The 22,754-nt window shown below is 37.5% G+C and overlaps 1 protein-coding gene across 2 annotated transcripts in view; it reads right to left on the reverse strand.

The window, feature by feature from the left end:
- ITGBL1 (integrin subunit beta like 1) overlaps positions 1-22,754 on the reverse strand; it is a 146,683-nt gene that overhangs the window by 32,901 nt on the left and 91,028 nt on the right. The gene's annotated exons all lie outside the window — the stretch shown is intronic.

Below are 22,754 nucleotides of genomic sequence, written 5' to 3' on the forward strand. Positions count from 1 at the left end.
GTGTATACAGTGTGGTTTGTGAATGTTAGAAAATATAATTTATTCTTTTTATTCAGTTCAGTTTCTCTAGAGTGCGTTTCTTTTCAGTGTTTTTTTTTTCCCCTTTCCTTTGCTGGGAAAGTTCTGGGAGGGGAAAGGGGGGCCAGTCCAGGGTTGGCAACAGCTAGGCCAAACCTGCGACAAATAGAAGGCCCTGAATCCTTGAAAATGATCCAAGCAGAACACAGAGAGTTGATGAAGACTTTCATGGGAGGAACATAACGAGGTCTTGGGACCATCAAGTCAAATCTGGGAGGTGTGCCTGTGGGAGGACCTGGGGGATGGACAATTTTTGGGCTGGGTGTATCCCCATGAGGTAATAGCTAGATAATATAATTAGCTGATACTGTAAGTTTGTAAAACCTGCGTGCATGGGTGTGCATATGCCATTTTCGTGCACCCAAGACACCTTATTAAAGCACTGGATTTCTTTACCTTTCAATACTAACATTGTCCAGAGAATTATTTGTTTGATTTTAGGCAACAATATAACTTGCAGTTCTTCCCATAATTCTTATAAGAGAGAAGGAGAGAGAAGAAAGAGTCCTTAGTGTTCCCCAGAAAATATTAAAAGCTCTCCAGCAGCTGGAGATTTCAAAACACATGACCAGTCATTAGTCCCATGAAAACTCCAGTCAATAAGACTTTGAGGAAAACTTCAGTAATATGCTTAATATTAAATACTGTATCTCTTTTGTTTCAAGGATATTTCTGATCTTTCCTGTCTTTAAAACTCACTGTTTAAAAAGTGATCATGTTATCAACATTGATCCATGGAAAAATTAAAGATGAAAATAAGATTAATAAAATGTCGAATTTTTTACAGCATTGGAAACATTTTGCAGTCAAATGAAACAAAAATAGAAAAGCTAAGGTCTATTATATAAATCAGAGAGTAAGAGGATCTTTTGCAACTGATTAAAAATGTTAAGACTGTAAAGCCTGATAAGTACTGTAGGAAATTCTACTCAAAATTGAAAACATCTATCCTCTTCTGTTTTGGAAATAAGTATAGATAATACAGGAAGTAGTGCTATGTCAATCTCCTCAGTCTTCACGTAAGAATACAAAGACAATGCAAATAGTGCTTTCTACAGAAAAATTGCTTTATTAAATATTTAAAACTTCATCAGAAATGAGGTTGCTAGCTAAAAAAAACAAAGTATTCTTTTCAAGGAAAAAGAAATATTCACTGCAACAGTTTCTAGCAAATAAAAATCTACTAAGCAAAAGAACAACTGATAGGTGAAATCTGGGCCTCTTGAGTGACCCCTGAGTGGTTTTCTCTTTCTGGGTAGAGAAAGAGAAAGGATGTATCAAAGTCACTTGCTGTAGCAATTTGTGCGCCTTTTCTCCTACAAAGTACTTTTTCAAAGCAGGTCCCCTAAATTGCAAACTAAAACTGCCTATTTCCCACTAAAGAATGCATGGAGAACATAGTGTTTCCAGAGACAGTAGTCACTATTACAGAAATCTAAACGTAGATGCAACTCCCTCCTCACTCCAGCTATTCAGGAACAGTTCTTTGCAACTTTAGAGCAAGGTTACTCCAGCAGAGAGGAAAGAAAGAACTCAAGCCTTCACATAAGCCAGGTTTGTTAAATAAACCCCATAAAAAGTTAATTTCAGTACTTCTTTAGCCTTATAAAAAAGCTCACTGGTAAAATAGGGAAAGTCAACAAATCAGAAACACAGTGGAAATTTCATGTGAATTTAAAGGTGTGAAAGGTTTCTGGGAGCTTTTTCTCTTCTTTTAGCATTTTTGCATTTAAAGGTAGGATCAGGAAAAATTATCAAATGGTTGCCAAGGCAGCAGAAGACGAGACATGATGAGAAGACCATTACAACAACTAATTACACTATGGTAAGCATTCTATGGACTATGTATGTGTAAGAAATGTAATCTTACAGGTTTCACCAAAGAAAATATCCTAAGACTAAAGGCACAGATGAGAATGAAGGTAAAATTTGTGTGGGTAATGAAATGATATGAGAGAAGAGCTAGGGCTGGATATACTGAAAACTTGTAAATGGAGGGGGGTGAGGGTGGTGGTGGTAGATTTTGACAGCACATTCCAAATGAGAAGAATGGAAAACCAGTCATGGACATGAATAAAGAATAAGTTTGAAGTGCTCCAAACACCTGGAATCCAAACACCTTGAGAAACAAAAATGTGAAATGGAAGAAAAGGCAAACATGCCTGCAAATCACTGAATCACAGAATCATTCAGGTTGGAAAAGACCCCTAAGAACATTGAGTCCAGCTGTTAAAGTTAGCACTTCCATGTCCACCACTAAAACATGTCCCAAAGTGCAACATTTATAGTCTTTTAAATACCTCCAGGGATGGTGACTCAACTACTACCTTGGGCAGCCTTTTCCACTGCCTGCCAACCCTTTTAGTGAAAAACTTTTCCTAATAACAAATCTAAACCATTCTCTATTACAAATTGAGGGCATTTCCTCTCATCCCATTGCTTGTTACTTGGGAGAAGAAAGCAACTCCCATCTCGCTACAACCTCCTTTCAGGTAGATGTAGAGAGCAATGAGGTCTGCTCTTATCACTGAGCAACACACAAAGAAGGCAGGTAAGTATCAGAGCTCACAGAATAATAAGTGGGTGATGGTGAGAAAACAGAATGTGAAATGATCGGCCAAATGACAGAACAAAGTAAGAAGGAGAACCTGTCACTTCCACTCAGCAAAATGAGGCAAATTAATCTCAAAAATACAAAGGTATGCTTAAGGGGTGAGGATGAGTAATCCTGAAGAATAAGATCCAGCTAAAGGAAATTCAGATGTTCTCAGGAAATTTTTTGCAATTTGAAGAAAAGTGTCATTAAAAGAAAATTAAATGTAACAGCTAGGTCAATTAATTGTCCTCTAAAAGCCAAAGAACTTCTGTCCCTGTCAAGATTACTATATCTATGGAAAGAGCCAATATATTTTCCAAAACAATAAATAATCAGACCCCTTGTCCATAGGAAGAGAGCTCAGACTAAACAAGGCCTTCACCTTGTTGAACTATGAAGCAATGTATCACTTAACAGACTATTTAGTCTACAGAATGAAACAACATTTCCTGCATTACCATAGTTTAAAATTTTGCCAGCAGTTTTTTCATGTCTAAGAACAATTTTTCTGTCACTGCTATGGCCATCTTGGCTTTCATATGCTGGCACCAAACCACCTCTGAACCACCATGGCTCATAAGGATTAAGAAGTGGCCATAACATATGGGTGGTAGAGTCAGAGAGCCACACCAACCTGGAGCAAAACAGCATTCCCACTTGGCTGTTTAATCAAGCTAGATCTTCCTTTCAGTAAAACCTACTGTTACTACTTTCTTACTGGTTATAGAGAGACATTCAGGATCACAGTGCAGGTTCACATCTGCTGAGTTTCACCCCAGACCTCAATTTAGGCAATCATTATCAATCTTCCTACTTGTCTACAAGAAAGAAGCAGGATTACAGCACCTGAGAAGAAGAGCACTAGCAAGCACTGTATTAAAAGCAGTCAGCATGCAACCTGGTGTTAAAAACTCCACAATCCTCCATGACTTACAAGAAGGAGAAGGTGATTGTCTCTGGAGACAAACTCAGCTGTTAAGCTTGGACCTGGCCCTGTATATCTGCAACAAGCACTGGAGATGAACCAGGAATCTTTGAACAAATCCCAGTGGTCAGAAACATTGTTGCAGTGCTAGGATGTCAACTCTGATTTTGGCATGTCATAAATTAATGCTAACATCAGGTTTGTTCTTATGGATTTTTACAGACTATCAAAAATTCATCCCAGCCCTTTTCCAGGAAATGTCAGAAATCTGTTCAGCAAATAAGAAAAACACCAAACATCCCCTCCCCATCCACCCACTCCCCCCAGAAAAGTACTGCTGACCAGATTGAACACAGTCAGACAATCTCTGTCATACCTGATTTCAGCAGGAAATGAGGCCTAGATGGAGCATTCCACTCTTCCCATAAACATTTTATCAGGAAAACAAACCAGGTCTATTTAAATTTGTCAAAATTCCTTTTAATACAGTATGAACATGGGATCTACTTTTATTTCTGTTATACAGAAAAGTACCCTAAATTACTCAGTAACATAAAAGAAACAGTTTAATGCTATGCTTAAAAGCAATTAATTCTACAAATCTATTGTTTAAGCTAATAAAAGTTTCTATTTTATTTTGCTTTGGTTTTTTATAGCAGCAAGCAATAACGATCTAAATAGCATTTATTTCATAAAAGAAGGTGGTTTGGCTCCTCTTTGCTAATATAGTCATAAGAAAATTTTATTTAAGCCTCCTCTCAGTAGCTCCATGCAACTGAAAAACTGGTGTGCTATTAAATTCTTGTGCAGGAAAATGTAAGGTTGTAGCAACTGCTTGGATTTTAACCCTTCTCCTCAGAAACTTGAGTTATGGCAGAACACTGACAGCAGCAAATAAGAGTCTGCCACAGAAGAATTACTAATTTTGTTGCTATTTTCATTTCCGCCTCCTGGAGTTGAGAGGCTAGTGAGGCTTGCAGCTGAGGGAGTGGGAAAAAGTAGGGAAAATAATCACTGGGGCTCATTATTTTCCTGGGAGAAATAGTGGGAGGCATAAGTTACAGGGGGTGGAAATTGTAGATCAGACAAGGGCAGAAAGTGATACTCAGTTGTGAGACAAAAAAGAGCAGTGGAGACATCAGCTGAAAACAAGCGGCAACCACATGTACTGTAACATCAGTAGCATGCAAAACACATCAAAACTCTTGCAGTGCACACACAAATACTTACAGAAATAAAGCATTTACATTAAAAAGTCAGTCACTCTACTTCCTTCGCAAGAGCAGCAGCCCTGTCTTCTCCCCAGCAGTGAGGCTGCATGCATTTCAATATCACTGCCAGAGACGTCACGACTGTCCACTTTGCACAGTAATGGTGTGGCTTTCAGAATTTTTGATGGTAAAAGGGGTCAACAGGCAAGGCAGCAGCAGGCAATTGCCAGAGTAGGATGTGTTGCAGTAGACCTGGACAGTCTGGGATTGTCGCTTTCAGAATCTGGTGTCTGAGCACAGGCAGATCACAGTGACAGAATTTAATATCTTCCTTGAAGCCTTCATTATCAGCACTACTACATAAATGAATGACTCATTCATCCATCCTGTCTCAAAGATCACAACAGGAAACATTACAGCCATCTCTGTCTGTTTCTCCACTACTTCATTTTATAGCTGCAATTAATGAAAAAAGAACTATATTTTCCCAAGAAATTTCATGACACAAGCGGAAAATATCCATAAATTAAATAGTTTATACAGTATAAGAAATACATATAAAACCACACACCCAACCCTGACTCACTTTTAGTATCTAATTAAAACACAACTCAGGCTTATCCTAAAAAAGCCACCACTGCTGAGCAGAAGTTCAATGTACAGTAGACCAGTAAAATCCTCATACAAAACTAAACAAGCCCCACCCCTAATGTCAAGAGACAAGCCAAATGCAATGTTTTGATAGGAGAGGGTGTAATGGTTTTAAACTAAAAGAGGGTAGATTAAGACCAGGTATAAGGAAGAGGGGGTTTATTATGAGAGTGGTGAAACATTGGAACAGGTTGAAGATGACCCTGCTCACTGGAAGGGGTTGGCCTTTAGAGGTCCCTTCCAACTCAAAGTAGTATATGATTTCATTCTTCTGATTCTATACTGCAAATGTAATTATTTTCATAAGCATTTTCCTCCCAAATACCTTGTTCTGAAAAGCTGTAGTACAGATGCATACAGGTATTTTCTATACATAAAACCCATGCAGGACCACACACATCAAGTGTTTCTTAAAGGCAAAAGTAACAGATGCTGCGGTTTCAGAGCAAGCTGTATCAAAATTAAATAATCACATGACTTATGGCACTGAAGATCAGAATAATTCTAGGGAGAATAAATAACCTCCTCAGCACCTAAAAGGGTCAAATTTAAATAATTTCCAAATGGAGGAAAATTTGGAATGGCAGATAGTGTATGCACAGAGATCTACAACATCATTAAATTCTCTCACAAGTCAAACTGTGCAATTCCATGTTTGATAGAATCACAATATGTTTTTGGCTGGAAAGGACCTTAAGGATCATCTAGTTCTAACTCTCTTGCCATAGGCAGGGACACCTTCCACTATACCAGGTTGCTCAAAGTCCCACCCAGCCTGGCCTTGAACACTTCCAAGGACGGGTCACCCACGTCTGATTTAAATCCACTATCTTTCAGTTTAAAGCCATTCCCCTCTGTCTCACTATCTGCCCTTTTTAAAAGTTCCACACAGAGCAAGCTCCTGGTTGTAGCTACATAAAAAGGGCACAAAATTACATTTCAGCCTTCACCCCATCCTTCTGCTTCTGCTAAGAAGGAGATAAAACCTTTAAGGATTGATCTGCGCAGTATTTCCAAACAAAGCTGGATCCAAAGCTGTTATCAGCAGGAATACAGATGCTTATCAGAGTTTAACTACTCAAGCATGCTGCTACACTAATGTGGTTTCAACTCTGCAGTTAGATCTTGCATGGCATGGCTAACACTGGGAAACACAAACTCAGGATTTTCTGTAGAAGACCCTATAGACAAACTCCTAGCAATGTTGAAGAGTTTTGTGCTCATTTATGACCTATATTCCTCATGAAATTATGTATTTGACTGAAGAATCATACTAACTCCTTGACAGCTGTACATGCAATATAAAGACCTTGACTTAATGCAACCCATGGTAACTGGAGAGGTGTCTGGAACTCAAGCTGTGTGGAAGCTCATATTTTTGTCTTGTGCATATAGATTGTTAATGAAAATAAACTCAAATTCAAGAATGCCTGTGGCTCCAAATATCTCAGCAAAGGAGAGCCCCACTAGGCAGCACAGTCTAAAGTGAACCGTAAACTAGCCAATGAGGGATGTATCCTTCCGAAACCTGAAAAACAGAAGAAGCAGCTCTCCAAACTCCTTGCTTTTGCTCTCCTCTTTCTGTCAGTGCTCTCTTCCCAGGTAAGGCCAGGCAGTCACAGTGAGTGCCTGCTGCAAGGAAACGAGTTCCTGACAAGTAAGGTGATGGGAGACCACCCAATTTTCATGTACTATTTTTTAATAATAGGTTGTGCTTTTTCCAAATACATAAGTTAGGACCAGACTCAATATAGCAACATATTTTAATTACTTCTAAATACCACTGAAATGAATTCTTAAAATGTTGGGTTTGCCAGCTACTTTTAAAGCAGTAATAGATTTCTGATTTCTATAAAGGATGCACTTCAAGTAACTCAATTTACTTGCCCCACTGGGTGCAGGATCCTCAGGAAAAAAGCCCAGAGGTAGAAATGAGGTGACCTCCACCAAATCAGAAAGAACTACTCTGCTTTTCAGTCTTAGACTATCAAAATTGGACTTCAAACATATTGCAAATGTATTTCCTAGGAAAGATGAGAGTTTGTAGGACATCCTATCAGAAATAAGCTAATTTTAAGAATGAAACTATGACATCACTTATCTTCTTAAATGTTCTATCAAGAAACTTCAACTTATTTTTTAGTTTTCTTTGATTAAAAAATCAAACCTCTTGTGGAAAAAAAACATTCAGGGTTCTTATCTTTCAATCAGTCAGAAGCACTGGCAATAACACTTGATGATTTGTCTTAAGCTCTAGCACAAGATCTACTGTAAAATCTCAAATCCAGATTAGGCACAAAGCTATTTTACATTCAAAATAAAACAAAAAAATAAATCTTATCTATGCGGTAGTGAAAGATTCTCAGGAGAAGGTCTGCAATTTTAAAACAATGAAGACTGCCACAAACATCACGATTCTCTGCCGGGAGGACAAGGTGTAGTTGTTTTGCAACATCTCTTAACATAAATCATCAATTCAACACCTCAAATCAAAACACTTCCTTCGGAAAAGGGTGAGAAAAAGAATGAGTCTCGAGAGGTAGCACTCTTCCTCTTAGCAGGCAACTGAAAGGCATTTGGATATTGTGAGGTTGTTGTATAAAAGCATACATAGGTTAGAACACACTCCAAACACCATAAAAGGCTGTTCAAAGAAATTGAGGAGGACAAACAGCCTTGTGGTGCTTAATAATGTCAGGCAGCAAGCAGATCAACAACTTGAATGCAAAGTTAAGCCTATACTTTAATAGCGGAATTCTAACCGAAATGGGCTTAAATAGGGAGAGCTGCAAGGAAAATGCATTTAACTGAATCAAGTGACATAGATTAGGCATTTGTGAAACAACTTCAAGCTGTTGAGATTTCTGGAGTTTGAAAAATAGATTGCTCTATACCTTTTAAACAATACATTTTTCTGTGCTTTGTAGAGAGTAACTCTGATGTATAAAAATTTTTTCAGAATGAGACTTCAAGTCTGCAACTGAGCAAATACAGAAAATCAGTATAAGTTTATGACGGATATCTGGTTTAGCAACAACACCAGTTCACGGAATCACAAAATCATCAAGGTTGGAAGAGACCTTCAAGATTATCTAATCCAACTGTCAATTTAGCACAATTATAATCACCACTAAACCATATCACCAAGTGCCACATACAGACCTCTTAAACTCATTCAGAGATGTTGAGTCCACCCTGGTCAAATTATTCTAATGCCTAACCACTTTCCAGTGAAAATTTTTCTTCTATTATCTGATCTGAACTTCTCCTGGTGCAACTTAAGGCCATTTTCTCTCATCCTTTCACTGTAGCAATGGCAGAAAAGACCAATCCTGACCCCCACCTCACTACAACTTTCTTTCAGGTAGTTGTACAGAGCAATGAGATATCCCTTAAGCCTGAATATTTACCTTCTCCAGACTAAACAAACCCAGTGCTCTCAGCCACTACTCATAGCACATGTTTTCTAGACCCTTCACCAGCTCTGTTCCCCTTCTCTGGTCACACTCCAGCACCTCAATGTCCTTTTTGAAATGAGGGGAGACAATCACTGCCCTGTCTGGCTGGCCACACTATTTTTGACACAGGCCAGGATGCCATTGGTCTTCCTGGCCACCTGAGCACACTGCTGGCTCATGTGCTTCCTGCTGAGCAGCTTTCAAGCCATTCTTCCCCCAGCCTGTAGCATTGCACAGGGTTCTGTGACCCAAATGCAGGACCCAGCATTTTGCGTTGTTGCTCCTCATACCTCTGGCCTCGGCCCATTGATCCAGCATGTCCAGATCCCTCTGCAGAGCCTTCCTACCCCCCAGCAGATCAACACTCCTGCCCAACTCAGTGTCATCTGCAAAGTGACTGAGGATGCATTCAATCCACTTATCCAGCTCATCAATAAAGATATTAAACAGGACTGGCCCCAGTACTGAACTCCAGGAACACCACTGGATGTAAATCCACCAACTGGATGTAAATCCACTCACTGCTTCTCTCTAGGCCTGATCATCTAGGCAGTTTTTCACCCCGTAAAGAGTATATGCTACCAAACCATGAACAGCCAGTTTCTTTAGAATGGTGTGGATTTCAAAGCACACCAATGCACATCTCAAAGAATTAAACAATAAAATAAAATGAATGAAAGAAAACCAGAAAAGGTAAAATAAAATAATAAAATACAATAAATATAAATGTATTCTAGGACATATCAATACAATTTCTGGCAAAAGAATCATGACAGTAGAATAAAGCCTCTGAAGTACAAAAGCTTGGCAATTCCAGATAACCAAATCCAAATCCCCTTATCAAGGGTTTGTATAGAAAGGTATATAGCTGAATCTACAGCAAATTATGCAAGGGTGCAAAATTGTCATTGCTACTGTGTTTGTTCACTTACATATATGTATGTAGATAACTGTAACTGTTTTGTTTTTATCATATGCAATACATAGAAAAAGCTAAAATTACTACAAACAGAATATTTATATTCTTGAAACAAAGAGCTCTAGTCTAGAGAGTTTGTAACGAGACTGCAGGTTAAAGACAACAGCCATCTCTCATTTTGCACTACATTCATTTCATATCCTGTCCAAGTTATTGGACTAAAAATTGCTGTGGGAAGTGTCAAATTCAAATATCACTTGAATAAAAAGGATTGCTTAGCGTGTCTCCATTTTTTAATCTGCAAAAGATTATTCAAGAGCATGGGTTAACTCCTGCCCAGAGTTGTTTCTGTGTTTTAGTGTGTAGGTAAAAGGGCAAAAGAAGTGATCTTTTTCTCTCTTTAACAAATTTTTTTCCAACAATTATTCCAGTATAATACCATGATGAATTATAGGTGCTAACAAAAAAAATACTAATAGTCTAAGAATGAGTGGAGGGGCTTCCACAGTAGAGCCAGTTTAATTACTTTGAATTAGTAGTATGAGTCATCAACAGCCATGAACTAATTAGGGTACTATCTTAGTGCTGTTTGATGTACTGAGATGGGGGTATTTATTCTCTAAGTCAAATAATAAGGCAATGAAGAGGGCAGAAGTATGTAGTAGAAGTCCACCGTTCATGCTGCATGGTCTGTGCAATGCAATTGACTGGTGGCAGTTGGATGGTTTCATCTTCTTTTACGGAAGAACAGAATTTATCAAAATGTAGAAAGTTGTAGTCGTAGGCCTGCTGACTCCTTGCTGCATACTAAGAAATACAACTGACAAAAGAATCTCATTACAGCGTCTGTAATAGGTGCTAGTCAGACATTGCCCAAGCCCATTAATGAGTCCAACGAACAGCTGCATTTCCTACTGCTTCCTTCTTTCTTGGTTAGGGATTTTTCGTACTGTAGATGTTCTAGCCCAGGACATAGATAAGGGACAGAGAAGGAAGGGCAGGAAATTATCTGTTGTTATTCAAACTTTGGGATCTTTGCCCTTGAACTTCATATTTTCTTCAAATCAAAGTATTTCTGTGTGTTGTCTTTCATGAAGTTATGGTCTTCCTGATATCTGACTCAATAATTAATGTGTAAAGTTATTGCTTGCATGCATAATCTTTCTCTCTCATGAATATGTGAAGGAGGAAAGATTATAAGTTGTCAACTGCTTCCAGAGCCTCTCTCCATGACAGAATGATAGATCCCAATGCTGTATTTAAAACACAGCTGAAGAGATAAAAATAGTGTTTAACTTTTATAGTCATTATGAACCACAGTAATTTATTGAACCCTTCAATCAGCTGAGGAAACAAAAGATTGGGAATGGGTGAATGACTCATTTCTTTTCATGCCGTGTGCACTGATGCTCCAGTAACTTGATGCTCTAAAGGCTAAATAAGACGCACAAATGTATCACTGAAATGAAACAAACAAAGCACATCATAAACAAAAACAAATCAGTGGAAACCACTGAGGGAAACTCCAGCTAGCGGTTGGCTCTTAATTAGCTGTATCTGCAGGATGTGTCTCAAATAGTTGGGAAGACAAATGTCGATTTCACAGTGATTCAGGAAAAAAAAAGTAATCACAATAGGAATAAAAAGTTTAAGTAGATAGGCTCAGATATTTCTGCACCCGACAACTTGACTAAGGCATGCATGTTTTGCACCGTTTTCTTTTCCTAGACGTTAGAATCTATCCATGGAAGGAATTTGGACACAACGTTAACATTAGTTAGTTTGATTGTAACCTCATAATGTACGTTGACAGAAGACATCATCTATTTATATTTATAGATGACAGTGAAAACAGTTTCTTACTACCCTGTTTATAAATTGGAAGCTAAGTCGCACCACCTGTCATGGAATATTTTTTAAGCTGGTTATATGAATAAATCAACAAAAACACACAGAGATCCTGATTCACTATAGACAAAAGACAACAATGCAGGAATTGCTGTACTGAAGGAAAGCATTAGTATACCTGATTCTGTAACCCTTTACTAACCATGAAAATCTTTGGAAGATTCAGAAGAACTCAGTTTGATGTGGTAAACTCTGTGTTACAAGCTCAGCTCCCTACTATGCATCTTTCACAGAAGAGCAGAGACTCCTTCAAGATTGCCTATGGATCCAGAAGTAGACATAATAATCTATAAAAAGTCAGATGAGAAAAGGCATATAAAATTCATGAATTAAAAGCAACTATTCTGGCTTGACTTGAGAGTACAATCTCTCTCTCTTTTTTTTTTTCCAGATATAAAGTGGAAAACTTTCAGGAAGGGAAAAGAAAAGGGGACAGGAAGGGTGAGGAGAGGAAATCACTCCTTGTCTTGATCTATTCGCAAAATATTTTCACTCTCTTCCACCCCCCAAAAGAATTTAAATAGCAATCAGAAAGGTTATTTCAGCACCTTCAGACACTGGTCAAAACTTTGAAAGTCTTATAGACAGTTCTTATTGACTACTAAGAAGGAAAACACACACATCAATATGGGCAGTGTTCTGAATGCAGCTATTAAAATTTAGTATTTTATGTGGCTTTGCATACACTGATGTTGTGGGTTAAATCATAAATGTCATTGCCACTGATGAATTTGCACTTTGCACTTACGAAATTAAGATAATCCTTTCAATCGCTACCAAGCAGCACTTAAAAAACTATTCTGCAAGACTTTTCATTTTATTTTGAAATTTTTTCTATTCATTATGGTATCCCAAAGTCCTCTTTGAATCAGCTGGCAAAAGCTTCTAAGGCATGAATTAAAAAATCAAGTAGATAATCATGTTGAAATTTCTCATCCAGGTAAAATATATGTGCTAGATACTAGAACTCCCAGTGTTTCTCTTTGTCAAAAAACTTCATAACACCAAATACAAACCCAAATTATACTAAATAAGAAGCAGGGCAAAGAAATCCTGACAGAGTAAATAGGAAGATAACAATAAATGTATGATGAAATCTAATTAATCTGTGTTCTTTTGAAATATTAATTACTGTAAATACCCCTCATGGATCCATTAAGGTTGTAGGCAATTAGGAAGGTTCTTGAACTCCATTATGGGGAGTGAAAGAAGCTGTTACTCAGTATTTCAAAATATTCCATCATGCTGTTTTTAAGTATCTAGTTACATATTTCTTACAAGGGAATATCAGACTTCAAAATAAAACATATAGTTCGTTGGACCTCAGAGCAGAGAAAGATACATTATAACTGATAACATGAAAGACAAGAGAACAATTAAAATCTCAGTTAACGCTAAGCCTGAGAAGGCAATGTTCCCTTCATCTCCCATGGACATTATTTATTGTCAGTGGAACAGAACAGTTCCTGCTTAAAGAGGAAATCTCTTCAGAGAAGTCATCACTTGTTGCCACATAGGCATACAGTGCTTAAAGAAATACTGCTTCCAACTCAAATGGAAAGGAGAGGCACTAAGAGAACACAAATTATAACAGAGTAATTGAAATGAAGCCTGAGATAGCTGGTGACTAAATGCAGAGCCCAAACATACACCTCAGTTTTGTTTATTGAACATATAGACACAGTAGAATCATTAGCTTTCCATTACACATCTACTCGAGCACAAATAGTGCCATTTAAAAGACTCACCATGCAGTATTTTATCCTTCCTTAATACTAATATGGTGTCTCTGAAAGCAAATATTGAGTGATCTGCGCTCTCTCAGACTGAAGCAAGAGGTTACCTTGAAGCTACCTGCAAAACTACAAACCCATCCTGTGATGTATTTCTCTGTGAAATTCACAGCACTCTACATAGCTGCAAGAAATGTAAAAATTGCACAACAAACTTTTCTACAGGCCTAGTTAGAAATACCATTATTTGGGACCTTTTGGAATGGAGAACAGGTTCCACTCACCATGTCACTATGTTGTAGTTTTGGGGATGTTAAAGGAAAAATTCTCTAACTCCCCATGCCGTTAGTTAACAAAAGAAGTAGTTAACTGCTACAATTCCTTCTTGATTGTTTGGGTGGGGGGCAGACTGAGGGAAGGTGTGGCAAAGAACGGGTTTGCTCTCTCTCTTTTGGTTTTGGGGACATTCCATTTCAGCTCAGGCTGAACGCGGCAGCTGTGTGCGTGCTGCTGTGGTAGAGAAGCCGTTTCTCCTGCTCCTCACTGCTGCTGCTTTTTAGTGAGCTGGTTCTTTTTTCTTGCCACGGCTGTTCTCCTGCTTCAGCACTGGGGCCCTGGTTGCCACTCCCGTTTCGCCATCGCCCACAGTGTTGTGGCCCACCTGTCCCTGCCGTGGCAGCGACCAGAGAGAGGAGTCACAGCTGTTTTCCTGGGAACTATCATCATCCTTCTACTTCCAGCTTTCCTTCTTTGTTTGGGACAAAAGACAGAGGGAGATAGAGAGAATTCATCTGAATGCTCACCACTTGTCTCTGCCTCTCTGGGAAAAGACTGAGAATTCATCTCTCACCCTTTTGAGGTGGGACACTGACACTGTCCATAAATATAACTGCTTCAGCAAGAATCTACCATTTTGGAGGCTGTTCTCTTTTGTTTTCAGTTGTGGTGTTGGGGTAGTAGTTTGCTCTGATCTGTTTACAGCTATATCTACATCTACATATATATATGTATATATATAGTGGTTAAGAACAGTTATCCTTCTTATATCCATTTTCTAATTAAAGTTCCTTTTCTTTAATAAAGAGTGACATGATTTTTGAGGAGGAATCCTCTCCTCTGCTTTTGGTAAACATTTTGGTTTGGGTTTTTTTGCCTCAAACCAAGACACACTACCATCCAGAATATCAGCCCTGCATTTTGGTGGTTTATTAATGAAATAGATGGACGAGGGGGGAGGAGGGGATGGGGGACAGGGTGGGGAAGGAAATAAAACCAGACAGGTTTTGAAGTCCCAATCATTCAACTTTTTCTCCATTAATAACTTAGTGCTTGACCTTAAGAGATCTGCTGTTACATCTATCCTTAGATGCTTTGTCTTAGGATACTGACCTGGTTTGAGCCAAGGACACGGCTAATTTTTCACAGTAGCTGTGTGGAGGTGGGGCTTGGCACTGTGTAGGAGTGGCTCTTACCATAACTGCTGGGGCGGGGGGGGAGAGGGGAAGGGGAAGAGGAAGGGGAAGGGGAAGGGGAAGGGGAAGGGGAAGGGGAAGGGGAAGGGGAAGGGGAAGACATTCCAAATGTGATACTATTTGACCTCATTTAAAACATACGACTATGCAAAAACAAGTACAGTGAAATAGCTACATTTCTTGAATGATGATTTTTGAATTGATTATTTGGACTACCCAGATACCTCTTTTAGTGTGACACCAAGTTAAGACCTAATAATACCATGTGTAACTTAGTTGTAATGAAATTCTGGGAAAGTAATACAGCTTCTGCTCGTACCCACTTGTATCATTCATATGAAGTATTAGCAGTCAATAGTCAGTCTTAGTCCACCACTGCCATCACCATCATTACCCAAAATTTCATGTAATGATTTTTAGTCTTGATTTCATCTTGACTAAGGATAACTATCATTTGACAAATGAATCATTAATGCAGCATTGATTTGTGGGAATGAGGAACCTCTTTTTCTCTTTCCTAGCAGGCCACCCCCAGAATTCTAGGGTTTTTTTTTAATTCTTGTAGGAATTAGAGAAGACCATATCAATGACTTGTTGGATATATATATATTGTAAATTGTTATATGAAGGAAATACGTTAATCATCAAAATGCAGTCAGAGAAAGTGCTGTGTTCACTGTCCAAATCAGAGTCATAGGTCTTTCTTGAAGGTATGGCTTCATTCATAAATAAACCAGAAACTTATGACCTCAGTGAGTGTCTATATGGAATCTAAACCTCTGAATTATGAGCTGCTTTTTTTCAATGTTAAATTAAGTGGGGAAAACAGACAAAACTTGGAGAGAATGAATTTTAATTATAATAACAATATAAATATTTAACTATTAGTAATGAATATTTAATAGCTGGTACTATTAAATAGATACTTAATTACTAATTTGGGTACTGGGACACAAAAAGAAAACCTTAAAACTAAACATCTCCTACCCTTTTCCCATGTTAATCCTCACTACTGCACTCCTGAATCCTGTCCTACCCTCCCACAAGAGGCACAGGGAGAGTGGGCAATGGAAGTTCTGGTCAGGCCATCACATCTCCTCTCTGCCACTCCTTCCTCCTCACACTTCTCTCCTGCTCCCATGTGGGTCCTCCACAGGCTGTAGTGGATGTCTGTGCTGTTGTGAGCACCTCCTTCTCCTCCTACTCTCTCTGTCCTCAGTGTTCATACTGCTGATTCTTACTTTGTTTCCCTCCTCCCTGTCTCTCATTTTCTGATCTTTCTTAAATACGCTTGTCCAGAGGCACCATGACCATTGTGGCTGAGGTGCTCAGCTGTGCGCTGTGGTGGGTTGGCTGGGGTTGTCTGGAACTGGCTATGCCTGGTGTGGGACAGCCCAGCAGCCCTTCACAGACACTATCCCTGCAACCCTCACCACCATCTTGACACCTGCACCCAGTGCAGGAGGAAAAGAGAATGGATTTTTTTCCCAGTATTTTTGCATTTCAATTTAAAGGTCCATTTTACATTATTCCAAGTTTATCCTATTTTTATCTTTCTTTACTGCTTTACTGCTGAGCTGACATAGATATTCAGATACAGCAGGAACACTTCACTTTGCCATAAATGTTTCTACATTCAGCCCCCTCTGTCTCCAAAGGAGTTTTAAAAAGATTTACATTTTACATTGATTATGTGATTTTTTGCTATTGATGATAGTGTCTTAAACTGAAACATTTTTGCCACTATTAGGCAAATCATATCCTATAAATATACCCTTAATAGGAAAATTCATCAAAACCATCTTGAAGAAATATAGAGTTAATTATTTCCTCGCAAGTATTTATTACATCAAATGAAGAAACCCCTAAAGGTCTCTTACATGTAAAATTCTATAGACAATATTCAGCAGAACTCAAGGACATTAACCACACTGAAATCTCAGTCTTGCAAGGGTTTCAGCACAAGGCACAAGGTATTTGGGATTCTGACAAAAGTGTTTAGAAACTGTAACATATTATCTGTAAAATAATGCAGAATGTAATTCATTTAGCACGGCACTGTCCTTACAGACATGAAGTAATTCCATGTAAAGATTATAATCAGGTCCATGACTGGGTTATTTACTTGACTCTGGAAGGAGACTGAAAAATTCTGTTGGTTTGCTGAGCTAAGATTTGCCCTAAGTTTTAAATAATAGAAGAGCAGCAATGAGTGCAAATCTTTAGGTTTCTGGACTTGAGATTCAATTTCTGTGAGTACTTGTGTAAGTAAATCCCACTCAACTGCTCACAGTTATGAAAGAGGCACAGCAAGATAAATGAAAATTAAGTTTCACATTTGAAAATACGGTGCCTATACTCATCCACCTTAACTATGACTAAATAGTCCACCCTTGGAAATCTAGGCATGTTAATCCCCCAAAAAAATCTGCTGCTATGAGAGGTGAAATAGCCTTTTTCTAGCTCACAAAAGATAGCTGTCAAGAAGTCACCGTCACCCCTCTGTGAGGACAGAAATTTCCCTTTTACAAGATTTTAAGCAGAATATATCATTATAACACTCCATTATCTAAATGATCTATTGCTCCACAATCCTTTTAAATTAATCTAGATGAGATTATGTCACCTTGCTGATTCAGTTCAGTCAATGTGTAACACTCTCGAGAGTATAAAACTAAGCTACGTGGACAAGATGGAATGAGACTTGAAAATGTCACAATATCAAATTTGTGATGGTGTGAGTCATTCCCATTGAGAAAGAAACACATTTAGCACCTCAGAAAGAGCACTTCAGAAATGCAGATACACTTGTCATATGACAAAACGATAGTTAATACATAACTCCGTAACAGTGAGCACTACTTATAAGGTCATGCATTTAGTGTAAGTTATCATTTACACCTAAAGGAGCCTCAGATTTTATTTGAGATATTATTTACTACTGGCTATGCATGTATGTCCTATTTTTGTTGCAGCTAAGTCTAGATGACCCAAACCCATCATGTAAAGTTTCATAACTGTTTGCTATAAAGAAAATAAACTCTAATCTTAACAATTTAAACTTAAACATAGGAGCAAGAAAAACTGCTGAACAGGAGGACAAACTCTTCTAGATTACTTTCTATGGAGTATCTGCTTATTAGATCATCCCTGAAAGTTTTTTATCTGATAAAATATGTACCTAATCTCAATAGAAACTGATAAAACTTGCAAATTTACAGATGAGAAAGCTTCCTACCCAAAAGAATTATGACCTCTTCAAGATGCTCATAAGCTTGACAATACTTAAGATCACAAGTGAGAGATTTTCTCTGAAATTCCTATGACCTACTGTTAATATATTCACTAAGATGATCCAAGAATGGAACTGTAATTAATGTCTGAAGTTTGGCATGTGAGATAATTTTATAGGTGACAGATTTTTGCACATCTTGCTTTGATTTAGGTATGGCTGCTTATCATAATGCATTTCATTTCAGACCTTTGGAAAACTTGTATTAGTGTTAATTAATACATTTGTATTTATATTTATAATGCCTTTCCTTTTGTCTCTTCAGAGCTTTTTTTTCCCCTGCTTTTTACTTGGTTACTGTTGCCACCAAAGAACTCTTACAGCATAGGAAATGACAGAGCCTTATTTACACATCTTAAAATTTACCTCTGTTCATCATTCTCCTTTCCTTTTTTGCTGTGTTAATTACTCAAAATGCTTATAAAGCTATCATTGAATGTTTATTATTCAATTACTATTCCTCTGTATCCCCAGAAAAACTGGACAAATACCTTCTTGACTGTAAGGTTACCATGACATCTTCAGTCAAAAATTGACCACCTATGATTAATCAATGTAAGACAGCAATAACAACATTCAATATATCATACATAGGAAACCAAGAGACCCCTGAGTGTATTATTTCTTGTAAATGTATGTATTATGTGATAATCAACGATGCATCATGTTCCAATTGCCAACAGATCAGTAGCAAACGTCACACAGAGGCTTCTAGACATATCTTTGAATCTGTGATATGGAAAAAAATGATAGCTAATGCAAAATAAAGTTCAGGCTATTCAGACTAACTACCCTCTTCTTTCTACATCCAGAAGTGGGAAAAAAGATCAGCATATTTCTTGGTTATAGTAACAGCTTTTAAGTACTAAAACATACTGAAACTAATGAAACAAAATTATTACTCATTTGGGTACAAGCCCAAAAAATGTTTCTAGAGGTAAAAACTTGAATTAAAAGATCCAGAATTCATAATATTTGGATGCCAGCTCAAATTAATCATCATTACAAAAATTATAAAGCAGATTAGTAGCCTGTGCTTCTTGGTAAAGGCATGGATTACAATACTGAATCAAATTTACTCAATAAATATTAATTTGGACCTCTAATTTAACAGATAAGCAGAAAACAGAATTCTAATATGATATTACATATATAAAACCATGTCTGCATATGTTTGTGATATTTCTTGTTAATAATAAATTCTTTTTAGCTTCAGAGTTCATTTAAAGCTTACATGAAACTTTAAAGGGTGGGAGACACTTTGAGCTTATCTTGAATTATGCTCCAGTGCATGTTCTGCATAAAAATCGGAACCTTTGTGCAGTAAGGAAAAAATATCTGACTTCTCAAGCTACCTGAAATTAATGTGACTCCTTATGTGTTGTGGTGGTATTTGGTACAAATTCATGTGGCAGCATTTTCCCTAAGTAAGCAGCATTTTTGAAGGACATTTCCAATGAAGACCAGGTAAATGGAATAACCTCTAGGTAGCAGAGCATTACTGATAACCTGAATATACTTTCCATCGGCATTTTGTCCATAATCATAAACAGAATTAAAATATCTTTGTTCTTTCCCAGCTCTTAGCTTGGTCCCCTAACTACAGTGTCATGACAAGACTCACCACTGCAACCAGGTCACAAACACAGGACATCTGATAGTCCTGGGAATAAAAGATTTTCTTACCATTAAGCACAAATGTGCAGTAAGATAAAAACCTACTTTTTTTCTTCAGTATTAGAGGATGTAAGCCTATCTAGGTCAATTGACCTACTGGGACTGAAGGTCTTTCAACTTAGTTCTTCAGTCTGACATAGCTGTACACTAAAACAGACTGAAAGTCACTGCCATTCAAAGGTTATGTTTAGAAACTAAGCCATTGCTGATATGAATTCATTATTTCATAGATACATACTCATCATCACCAATAGTTTCTAACTGGAAAGTGTTCCACTTTTGGCACTACCTCCTCCAACCAGAGAAGGCTCATTTGCCCAGAGTTTGAGAGGTTGCTGCCCACACTCACCTCAAGCTCACATCTGGATACCGTATAGGCATAAAATGATGAAATGAGTTTGCATGTGGTAGCAAACTGAACTAAGTGTACTGTATTCCAGTATCTCATCTGGGAAAATAAGACTTCTACTCAACACGTCCTCAGGAATGTCTGCCTCCTATCTACTTGTAGGTGCCTGTGAAATAAACATTCAGCACATGCAAAAGCCACAAGGATCAATAGCTGCATTATGCACTGGAGTATGCAAGACATGTTGAAATTTAATGCATCTTGAAATATCTTCTACACTTCACTTGCACATTTGTCATTGCAAAGGTCATGGGTTCCAGTATGATTAATGCAGGAAAAATCTTCTGGTTATCTCCCATTAACATACCTTGCTTTGAGAACAGCCCTCTTAAATTTGATATGCATTAAAAAAAGGTAAAAATTTCTGATGTCAATATACATCTCCTTGCTAACTTTAGTGGGCTTTGGATTAAGCATTCAAATAGAGAAAGAAAACCAACCACTAAACAGCTGGAGAGCTATAAACCACAGCTGGACTCATGTCCCTGGGTTATTCCCTCAATTCTGCCCCAGGTCATTACAGATATAGTACAGAAAAAAAATGTCTGTCTCTATAGTGTATAGGTATTGCAGACACTAAGCAATAGGGCCAAAAAAAAATTCTTTAAAGTTTTCTAGAAAGAAAACAACAATATTAAATTCCAACTCTCCATTAAATATTTTAGTTTATTTTCCAGAAGAAGAAAATAAACCACTTTTTCTCTTTCTCACCTGAAACAATACTAAAAATCAGTTGAATTGTAACATTACAAGATTCTGAAATCACTTTCATTTTGGAAGGAAAAAGAAAAAGTAGAGCACTTTGTTGAATTGAAGTGATTTTGTCAAACATTTCAAAATAGCAGTTGTGTATCATTTCCATGAACACCCTGGAAAGCAAATGTCTATCATCCACCCTGACAAAAACTTTCAAATTGGTATTTATTTAGTTAATATAAAGAATGCCATCTACTGGCAATAACAATAAGTAGCAGTGTTTGTAAGTTGCTTGGTGGGGTAAGGTTGTCACTTTCAGACACTACAAATAAGTTTAAATGTCATTTATTTAGAAAGAACTCTCTAAATTTGAAAGAAAGTGTTATGTTCCAGGTTTCTCTTCAGTGTCTATTCTTAATCCTTGCCTTATGTTTGGAAACAAGTCCCTAGTAGGAAATAACAAGCTGAGTTGACAACCCACACAGAAGGAGATTTTCTGTGTGTATGTTCCACAGCCTTATAAACATACAGAGTACTGGTATAGTTACTAAATGGACACTTCTCTCAGTGAGAAGAAAGGCATTTATAGCAAGCAAAGGATAGTACAAATGAACTCCAAACACAGAGTTCCAATGCCAGCCTCCATAAATGAGGAAGGTAATGTTCTTAAAAGATTCTTGAGTAAATTGATAAAAAGGACCTAACCAAACACACAGTCTCATATCCAACTTTCTGTAAGACAATTTTCCAAAAACATTAATTGTTAAAGTGCTGTCATTTTCATACAGGTATTTACACAATGACTGATTTATAATAAGTGAGTAAAGCAGACAGCAATTATTTGTTATAGAACATATGAGAAAGAGTGTACATATTGCACTGTATAAAAAATTAGGAACAGCAAGTCTTCAGATACTTTAGCTTTAAAACCATTGTTATGACCCATGAGAGGAAAAAAACCCACAAACAAATCAATCCAAAACAACTAAGAAATACAAAGGTTCAAATAACAAAACTAATGTTTGTTATCTGATCTGCAAGCCCTTCTCTTCCTCTGTGTCCCAGAGGGACCAGATTAAGAAAGTATTGATGTTTTTATGACAGCAGTTTCTTGAATCTGGTATTTATCTGTCTTTCTGAAAAGCTTTATAATGTAAGACAGTTGTTTTGCTTGGTTTTACCCACCATTATGCTTTCAATTTTAGAACTGGAGGGCTGAGGTAACTGTAAATTTCACAGAAAGTATGATTTAATCATAGGCACTTGTTTTTTTGGGTCATGTCTTCCTTTATTGGCTTTCTGAAGTGTGATTTAGACTAAAACTAAAGGGAACACAGACACAGACAAATATCTGACTTCAAGTGTGCCATAAAATAATTTTCCTAACAGAACTGACAAAGCTGTCTCCTAAAAGAATACTGAGCACTGGACAAATGAAGATGTCCATAGATAGGGCAGAACACTTGAACCCATGGGCCTATTACTTAGAAAAACTGCAGCAGTTCCAGTAAAAGAAGTGCATTAGTGGCATTCAGGAAAAAAAATGACATAATGTATTACTGCAATTTCTAGGTCCTCTTTGTGAAATGCTGTCTCAGAAAGAGAATCACAACTTCTGGGACAAAGATTTTGATTGGGAAGAAGACTTTTTTTAGGAATTTCTCAGTACTGAGACGGATTTCAGCCTGACTTTTCTTGACTTTGAACTCTCACTGAACTTTGAAAAGGT

This window comes from Pithys albifrons, chromosome 1 (assembly GCF_047495875.1).
Source record: "Pithys albifrons albifrons isolate INPA30051 chromosome 1, PitAlb_v1, whole genome shotgun sequence".
NCBI lineage: Eukaryota > Metazoa > Chordata > Aves > Passeriformes > Thamnophilidae > Pithys > Pithys albifrons.